At 30.8% G+C, this 10,552-nt stretch overlaps 1 protein-coding gene across 1 annotated transcript in view; it reads left to right on the plus strand.

Moving 5' to 3' along the window:
* The window catches only part of LOC115217070 (2-oxoisovalerate dehydrogenase subunit alpha, mitochondrial), a 33,837-nt gene that overhangs the window by 1,005 nt on the left and 22,280 nt on the right, over positions 1-10,552 (plus strand). The gene's annotated exons all lie outside the window — the stretch shown is intronic.

Genomic DNA, 10,552 nt, shown 5'->3' on the forward strand with positions numbered 1-10,552 from the left:
CGAAATCGAAAATCCCCCTCCCCCTCCTAGCAAAGCAATGCGCTGGTGCCGTGTAGTATTTATTGACAGAAAACCACAGCATACATAGATCGTTTATTCTGCCTAATTGCCCTCCTCCTCTCGTGGTAGCTTTCTATATTTCCCGATGTTCACCACTTTGCCATTTCTGCGCACCCGCTTCGTTGTGTCGTCCTCCGGCTGCTTGACCTGATCTTGTTTCTCTTTGAGATCCTTGAAGAGTGCTTCTCCCTCTCTCCTCTCTGAGGGTGTGATGTCTTTTCTCGCACTGACATTTCTGATCAGCTTGGATTCATCCTCTTCATCTTTTGTTGTTTTTTTTTTTTTTGCTGCTTTCTTAACTTTCCAGAAAGCTTGGAGAACTTCACCCCTGTAGTATTGGTTGAAGAGCGAAAGCCTCTGTGGTCTAGGATTCTTTGCTTTTGTTTTTGCTACTACGAGGTTTCCAAGTCTGCGGACATCTTTTGGGTCGTGCAGGCTATCCAAGCAGTCAGTCTCTTTCATGAACCTCTTTACAATGCCACCATCTTCCTGTTTTCTTTTCTCTTTATCTTCCATAGTTGGTTCATCCAGTCCAAATATGACCAAATTTTTGCTCCTTCGTGCTCTGTCTTCTGACTCCTTTCTTTGCTCTCTAGCTTTCTCCTTCATCAATTTCTCAATGTCATTTTTACTAATTTCTGCTCCCGATGTTTGATTTTGCTGCAAATCCTACCACTGATAATGTCTTCACTGCTTCTGCCATCTTGGGTGGGAATTCTCCCGCTTCAATCTTTTGAAGTCTGTTCTTCGTTTCCTTCATTTCACTCTCAAGAGAGTCCATTCTATCCTCCATTATGTCAAATCTAAGGAGGAACTTTCTGGCTTGCTTGTTGCACAGTTTGGAACAATACCAATGGAGGTCAGATTCCTGTTCCCTTTGGTTTGCTTCTGCTCTGATTGCCTTGAACAGTGATTTGCCAAAACCAACACATTTTGTGTACTTCTGGATGTACTTGCTCTGCCAATCACAATTGTCTACAGAAAATCAATGGAGACAAGCAAAATCCCAGACGAGTGGAGAACTGCTAACGTCATCCCCATATTCAAGAAAGGGAGCCGTTTTGCAGTCAACAATTACAGGCCAGTAAGCTTGATCTGCATATTGTGCAAGGTGATGGAGGTGCTTGTTTGTGAGCACATCATTGAACACCTGTGGCGAAACGACATCATCAACCAAGAACAGCATGGGTTCACAAAGGAGAGATAATGTGTGACACAACTGCTTGACATTCTTAACATCTTGACAGAGACCTTAGATGTAGGGGGAGGAGTCAATGTGATCTACATGAATTACATGAAAGTGTTCGACGTCCCACATCGTAGGCTTGTAACCGAAGTAGAAGCTCATGGTATCAAGGGAAATGTCCTTCAGTGGATCTAGGATTTCTTGAGCTACTGGTCATAACAAGTCTGTGTCAACGGCATGAAGTCAGAGAGTGGAGAGGTGACAAGTGGCATTCCACAAGGCAGTGTCATTGGCCCAGTACTGTTTCTCATGTATATAAACGATTTGCCTCGGCATGTCCAGAACCATGTCAGGTTATTTACTGATGACACAAAGATCTTTGCAAGGAATGACGTTGATGTGACCATGGCAATGCTGCAAGATGACCTGATCGCCTTCACAAGTGTTTGGTGAACTGGCAAATGCAGTTCCATTCTGAGAAGTGTTCCATCTTGAGAGTGGGGAACCTGAAGACGGACAGGAAATACTTCATGAGAGGCCAGGTTGCACAGGGAAAACGGACTGTGGTGGAGCTAGCAAAAAGTGAGGTCGTGGGAAACCTTGGTGTCTTGATTGACAATGGGCTGACCTTCAGGAACCACATAAAAAAAGCAAATTGAATCCTTGGAGTCATCTAATGATCATTTGACTTCATTACCCCTGTTGTCTTCGTCCAGCTGTACAAGTCTCTACTTCGCTTGATTCTTGAATATGGACACACAGTTTGGCAACCCTGGCATAAGGCAATGTGTTGCGAGTTGGAGGATGTTCAGCGGTGTGCCACCAAACTCATTGCATCCTTGAAAGAAAAGCCACACCCAGAGTGCTTGGCTGCACTAAACCTGCCTGGTCTCAAACATCGCTGTCTCAGGGGGATATGATCAACATGTATAAATATATGCATGACCTGTACCTGACCAACCGCCCCCAATTCAACTACTTCCAAGGCAGAAATACGAGAGGACACAGCCTGAAATTGGAAAGATCACACTGCAAGCTCAACATTAGAAGCTGCTTTTTTGTACAGCGTGTGACTGCCACCTGGAACAGTCTGCCAAACAGTGTGGTCACAGCTCCATCAGTCCATGCCTTGACGCACACTGGAGGGAGCTTCCTGCAAAATTTGACCCTGTCTATTACTATTAGCTACAACTGTCCAAGTGTTGTACCACACATAACAAATTAATTGTACTAGTGGAAAAGGACCTGTGAACAAGCTCCTAGGAGCTTCAACATGGAAACCATCCAATATCCAGTAACATAAGACCCCAAGAACTGTGCCTTCAAGCTTATGCCTCAACTCAACAGTGATCACTATTTAAAAAAAAAAGGAGGGTTTGGGGCTGACTGATTCTTAGATTTTAATGATTACAACCTTACTAGTTCTGCCCTTCTTCCAGGCTCTTATACTGGGTGATTGAGCGATGGTGGTGTTTGAAATACTGGTGTTAGTCGTGAATAATAAAAATAATTGATGTTCAAATTGCATTTGTGTGTTCTCAGCCAAAGTGCATCTCGCACAAGAGTTTTTTTTGTTTTTTTTAACTCACTAGCGTTACTTATAAGGGCAATTAGGTCAGGGGTCAGTATAGTGACCCCTGGCCATATTACAACTATTTTTTGTAATTTTTCTGAACAAACAGAAAGATGCAAGAAATTGTTTTTGTCACCGAGCCATTTTATCATACCAGATATTGTGTTCATTTTAATATATTCATAGTATATATTACATTTATATATTTTTGTAATTATTCGTGTAGTTGTTTCTTTTCATACCGAGTTTGTATCCTTCCACAATTATAAATATTATGGTTTTGTGTTTCAATTATGTAACTATATCAGTGGTTTCCACATTGGATCCACTCAAGTGTTACTAAGGATCTGAGAGATATGTTCAAATTTTTAAAAGGTTGCATTGTAAAATGTATACCTTTCTTTCAGTTGAGAGATGAAAATGGGGAAAACGGGATTGTTAATAAAGTTGATTTGTTTAGTAGACAGACCTTTCAGAAGTCTATTGCCTTTGGAACTATACTATCTCACTATAGATGGACTGCTGCTGCTGTTACTAATATTATTTATTAGGTAGATAAATTGTCTGAAAGTTATTGAAGGCATAATCTCTTTACATTGCAAGATCACATTCATCAGTTGTTGATTTATAAATAACCATGGTATGTTAGCATTCGATTCACTCAATTATATCTCTCCATATAATTCTGGAGCCTTGTCCCAATATAAGAAATTATTAGGGCAATTTTTTTAACCTTAAAAATTACTTGATTTTACTTATATTTTCATTACGTTTTATCCCTATTTTTCAACTTTATTGACAGATTTTAACCCTATTTTAATTTTATTATTGTTAATAAATCCATAAACTTGGGGAGTTCAATCTAGTTTTCATTACTGAATGACATATGAGTATTATTAAAACAATTTCTAAAAAAACTATTACAGTAATCTCTCGACTAGAAAATATATTAAGTTGGAAAAAAGAAAACCATAAAAAGGGAAGAAGGGTGAATAAAGTAAAATAAAATTACTTACTTCCCAAAGGAAAAAAAAAAACCTATAAAGGGAAATGTAATGAAAATGGTACTCCCCTTCTCACGTGACAAAGTGGTATGATTCAGCCACTATAAAGTCAGATAATCAGTCGTTGTAGGAGGTCAATAGTAGTAGAATTGTTGTATAAGTTCTCAGTTGGAGTCAGTTACATGGTATATACGAGTTCGAGTTACCATCAAGGTAGACATTTGAAAGTCATTGTCTTGAAGAGCTATCAGCAATAGCATGGTAGATGAATCAAAGATAATAGAATGCGGAAAACTGCCACAACATAATAGTGGCACAAGAATATTACAGTGCCAACAACAACATACAAGTGGACAAGGATCCACATTATAACATAATCAAAATATTATATTTACTTGAAACAGGAAAAAAGCAGCTCAATTAGGCTATGACAAAAGAACTCTACAAACAACTTCAAAAAGATCCAGCAACACTGCAGCAAAAGAAAATGATTCAATACATTTAACCTCAGATAAATATTTACATAACAGTTAACAACAAATCTAAATGATACATGAAAGATATGTATTAAAATATTATTGAGAAATGGCTAGCATACTGTACATTTACATATAGTGAAAAGATTAGCGAGAAAAAGTCCTTACTTTCGATGGTAAATTTAAAATTCCTAAACAATAGTTGCAAAGAATTAAAACCGTAAGTAAATACACTTACAATTGGTTGGTAATAAATAATTCTATTCTGAGAGAGGCCTGCTTCATGAATCGGAAAAAAAATGCAAATAACCAATATTAGTGGTTGGTATTGATCGCCAATAACTAATATTAGTAAAAGTACCTTGAAGTTGGAAATTTGGCTTACAGAGAAACTATAAAGCTATATAGCTAGAAACACTTATGTCAAATAATTTTCAACATTGAAGGGTAGGACAAGCCATTGGGAATGTTAAAAATAGCTCCAAAGTGGTAGTCAAATACAACAGCTCTACTAAAAACTAGTAGAAATATATATGTCAAATTTAGGTTTAATCAATACATAAAAATATGTCAATGAATTTATTCTTTCAGCATCTATTCAAAAAACAAATTCTTTTTAGTGAAATTTCATTCTTTTTAACCTTATTTCAACTTTATTACCTTTAAAAGGATTAATTACGGTGACTAATAAAAAAAGTTTTCTCTCTTTATCAAATGAATGTTTTTATGAATTTGAACTTTTTGGCATTATTACTTAATGCATGACCCTGGAATACATAATACTTTGCTTCATTGAAATATAGCTTTATATGTGCCAGAAGAATTAAGTAAGAAAAGGTAAAACAGTAAAAGGAATATTTAATAGATCAAAATACATTTAAGTTTTTAACATCATCCACTTTCATGGAGCACATTACTATCTTCTGATGTAAATCTCTAAATTTGTGAAACAGTTGAGGAATCTAAAAAGGACTGTAAGAAAATAATCATTTCGCTATTTTCTGAAATGATAGAATGAAGGAAACTTGGATGTTCCTGTGTAGGTTGTCTAGATTACTTGTTATTGGGTGAAAGCTTGAGGTAAAGACAATGATAGATAAATGGTTAAGATAGGTAGACATTTTAAGAAGTAGCTTATTATAATATTGGAACAAAAAATATGAATCTCTTTTTTTTCTGTTTTTCCCATCTCTTCTCTCTCTCCCTCATTCTTTGTTTTCTCTGTATAATGATACATATATATGTAAAGAGGTAAACACATGAATTTCCCAACATGATCATTAAAAACATTTAATTAATTTATAAAGTTAACACATTTGAAAATAAATTTTTTTATTCTTAATAGTTTGGCTAATGCCAGTACTGCCTGACTGGCATGCATGCCACTGGCATGTAAAAAGTATCATTTGAGCATGGTTGATACCAGTGCTGCCTAACTGGCACCCATGCTGATGACATGTAAAGAGCACAATTTGATTGTGGCTAGTGCTGCCTGACTGGCTCCCATGCCAATGGCATGTAAAAAGCACCCACTATACTCTTGGCGTGGTTGACATTAGGAAGGGCATCCAACTGTAGAAACCTTGCCAAATCAGATAGCCTGGTGCAGCTCCTGGCTTGCCAGTTCTCAGTCAAACTGTCCAACCCATGCCAGCATAGAAAGCAGATGTTAAATGACAGTGATAATGATGATGTATCTTAATAAGTTAACTAAGTGACTCTAACAATCCTGTTGAGAAATGTGTGTTTGTGTATATACTTACATACAGACACAGACAGACAAAATATTGCTGTCATGAATCATTACCAGAGCTAGAGAAGAAGTTTCAAATATGGAAGCAAGGTCTAGAATCAAAGGGCCTTAGAGTTAACCTAGCAAAAACCAATTTAAGCCCATGAGGCCTTATTGAGTAAGATCGTCTGGCTTGCTTTCAGTTTGAATATGAGTCACAAAGCTATGATACTATTTCAACTTTAAAATAGATTTTTAGCCCTATACCCCAAAGCATTAAACGGATTAGAGATAATCGTTCCTTTTTGTGTAGAACTCTAATCTTTTGTAGTTAACACTCCCAGCAGATTTGGCACCCATTTCCCAAAATAGATCAACTGAATTTTACAATATGTTTTTGTTTTATGCTCCCACTCAGTCTGGAAGATATATAAAGCATATATAAACACAAATAGTAACAACATTCATTACTTCATTTGCTCTAAATACAGTAATGGGATGCACAGCAAGTGTATAGGAACAGCAGCTGTTACTTGGTCTGAGTTCACTTTGCCCATATCCTTTGTAATCACCACAAGAACTTAATCATACAAATGAACAATCGAAGAGGCCTATACTTGGTTGTTCAATATCCTGGAAATAGCATCCAAATCTCTCTGAAATGACTTTCTACCATCTTAGAGAAAAATGCACTTGTTAGATAATATGGTTCTGAATACATTGTGCCTAGAAAATGGACAGGATGGTCATGGTTGGAATGCCTTTAATAATAGGTTTGCTACAACAAACAGTCCAAAAGCAGCGGGGCTGCAGAGTTAAAAAAGCATAACATATCCTGAGTGCACAGTGTAGGCCTCAACTATAAAGAGGTTGAATATATTTGGAATACTGATCTGTTGATTGAAGGTAGTCATTAAACTGAATACATATCGAAGGTTTGTGTAATCTGTGTCGCAGCAACTAGGTATCTTTTACTTGTTTCAATCATTGGACTGTGGCCAAGCTGGGGCACCATCTCGAAGGGTTTACTTGAACAAATCCAAGTACTTATTTTTTAAAGCCTCATACTTATTCCATTAGTATCTTTGGCAAACCACTGAGTTACAGGGATGTAAATAAACCAACACCAATAACCAAATGGTTGGGTGGAGGACAAACACAAATGCACGCACACACACACACAATGAGCTTTCAGCTTCTGTCTACCAAATACACTCACAAGGCTTTGGTTAGCCCAGGTCTATAGTAGAAGACATTTGTCCAAGATACCTTGTAGTGGGATCAAACCTGGAATTATGCAGTTGGGATGCAAATTTCTTACCACACAGCCCCCTTATGTCAATACACTAGTATATGTAAATTTAGGTCTAATTAGAAATATAACAAAAGAATTACATCAGCTGGAGTGAATTATTATTCATGAATAGGAAAGTCAATGCTATTCATGTTCAGTAAGCTTTTTATCCTCCATATTTAAGTAATGTTATATCTTTTTACCATTATATTTTCTTGTTTTACTGATATTTATTTAATAAATGTTAACTACAGTATTGTCTCTTAATGTTCATCATTTTACTTCTCATGTTTAAATGGGTTGTGCAGGTCTTCTTCTAGTACAGGCTCTTGCCCGTTGCTGCAATCTTTTCTTATTCTGTTTCTAAGGATCAACCTATTGAATCATCTTTCACCATTTCTTCCCATATTTTCTTTGGTCTTCCTCTTCAGTGGATTCCTTCCACTTGGCTCAATTAGCACTCGTTTACTCAACTGTATATGTAAAAATGTGTATATGTATGTATATAAAAACATCTGCTGCATTACAGTTATATCTCCAGTTATGGAATTTCACACTTACAGAAATTGTAAAGTATTACTGTTTATTCTAGAATATGTCTGTAATTTTACTCTTTCAGAAACTTGGATAAATTTTAACGATTTAAAAATCTTGCTTTCTTCTTATCCCAAAGGCTGAGTTAATTTGAGAAATTATAATCATAATACATGCATACATATACATACACAAACATATGTACACACACACCTTCAGTACCAACACAACCACCAGCAACAATAACATGAACTTAGAATGGTCATAGCTGGAATGTTTTTCATTGTAAGTCTACTTACTCATGGCTAACCTGGAGTTAACAACAATAACCATTGGTGTGTGAAGTAGTTTCCTTTACTATTTGAATAAAAGCAACTTTTTTCTTACATTGGTGCATTACGTATGAGGAGAAGAAAAGATGATGATATTACTTTAACTCTTTAGCATTTAAACCAGCCAGATTTGACCCAAATATTCCACCTATTTTATGTGCAAACTGGCCAGCTCCAGCCTCTCACATCTACCCTATAATATCATTCTAAAAACAAACAATTACATCATTAAAATCTCAAGGCTACAAATAATGCATGATTAATTATAGGTGCAGGTGTGGCTGTGTGGTAAGAAGCTTGCTTCCCAACCACATGGTTTCAGGTTCAATATCAGTGTGTGGCACCTCGGGCAAATGTCTTCCACTATAGTCTCAGGCTAATTAAAGCTTTGTGAATGGCTTTTGTAGACAGAAACTGATAAAAGTCCATTGTGTGTGTGTGTATATGTATAATTTTATATAGGTAGTTAGGGTAAATCCCAGCTGTATCTGCTTATTCCATTATTATAATCAGTATGTATCCATAGTTACTGTTGTATGTAAATTGAACACATTAAAATGGAGAATTATGGAAATATTATTTGCAGTGTTGTTGAATAACAAAACTGGAAAATGGAAATAATTTGTTATTATTTATTCTCCTCTTAGATATTCTTTATATATCTATATAATGTGTAAACCTTTGTAATTCCTATTAGCAAAGGAACACATTTAATGGAGAATAAATAATAGCAAATTATTCCATTTTCTTTGTTTGTTATATATATATATATATATATATATATATATATATATATATATATTATATATATATATATATATATATATATAATATATATATATATTTATATATATATAATATAATATATATTTATATTATATATTTATATATCTATATTTATATATATATATTTTTAGATATATATATTTATATATATATATAATATAATTTTATATATATATATTTATATATAGATATTTTATATATATATATATAATATTATTTATATATAATATATATATTATATTTATATATATATATTATATATATATAAATATATTATATTATATATATTATATTTATATATGATAATATATATTTATTTATATATATATATATATTATTATTTATATATATATATTATATTATTATATATATTATATATATATATATATATTTTATATATATATAATATATATTATATATATATATATTTATATATATATATAATATAATATTTATATTTATATATTATATAATTATTTTATATATATATATATATATATATATTAGATAATATATAATATAATATATATATATATTTATATATAGATATATATATTATATTTATATATATATATTATATATTTATATATATATATATATTTATATATATATATATATATATATATATATATTTATATATATATATTTTTATATAATATATATATATTATATATCATATATATATATATATATTATATTATATATATATATTATATATATATATATATATTTATATATTATATAGATATTCTTATATATATATATGATATATTTATATATAATATATATATATATTTATATATTAATATATATTTTATATATTTAATATATATTATATTTATATATTATATATATATATATAGGTATATATTTAATATATATATATATTTATATATATATATAGATATATTTATATTATATTTATATTTAATATATATATTTTATTATTATATGGATATATATATATATATATATTTATATATTATATATATATATTATTTATATATATATATTTATATATTTTATATATATATATTATATATATATTATATATATATATATATATATTTATATATATATTATATATTTTTATATATATTTATATATATATATTTATTATATAATATATATATATATTTATATATAGATATATATATTGATATATATTATTTATATATAATATTTATATAATATATATATATATTTAATATTATATTTATATATAATATATATATTTATATATATTTTATATATTATATATTTATATATATTTATATATATATATTATATATAATTTATTATATATATATATTATATATATTTATATATATATGTATATATATTTATATATTATATATATATTTATTATGATTATATTTATATATATATATATATAATTTATATATATATAGTTTTATATAGATATATATTTATATATATATATTATATATTGAATATATATATTTATATATATAATATTTATATATATATAATTATATATATATTTATATATATATATTATTTTATATATATATATATTTATATATATATATATATTTATATATTTAATATATA

Source organism: Octopus sinensis, linkage group LG11 (assembly GCF_006345805.1).
Source record: "Octopus sinensis linkage group LG11, ASM634580v1, whole genome shotgun sequence".
Taxonomy (NCBI): domain Eukaryota; kingdom Metazoa; phylum Mollusca; class Cephalopoda; order Octopoda; family Octopodidae; genus Octopus; species Octopus sinensis.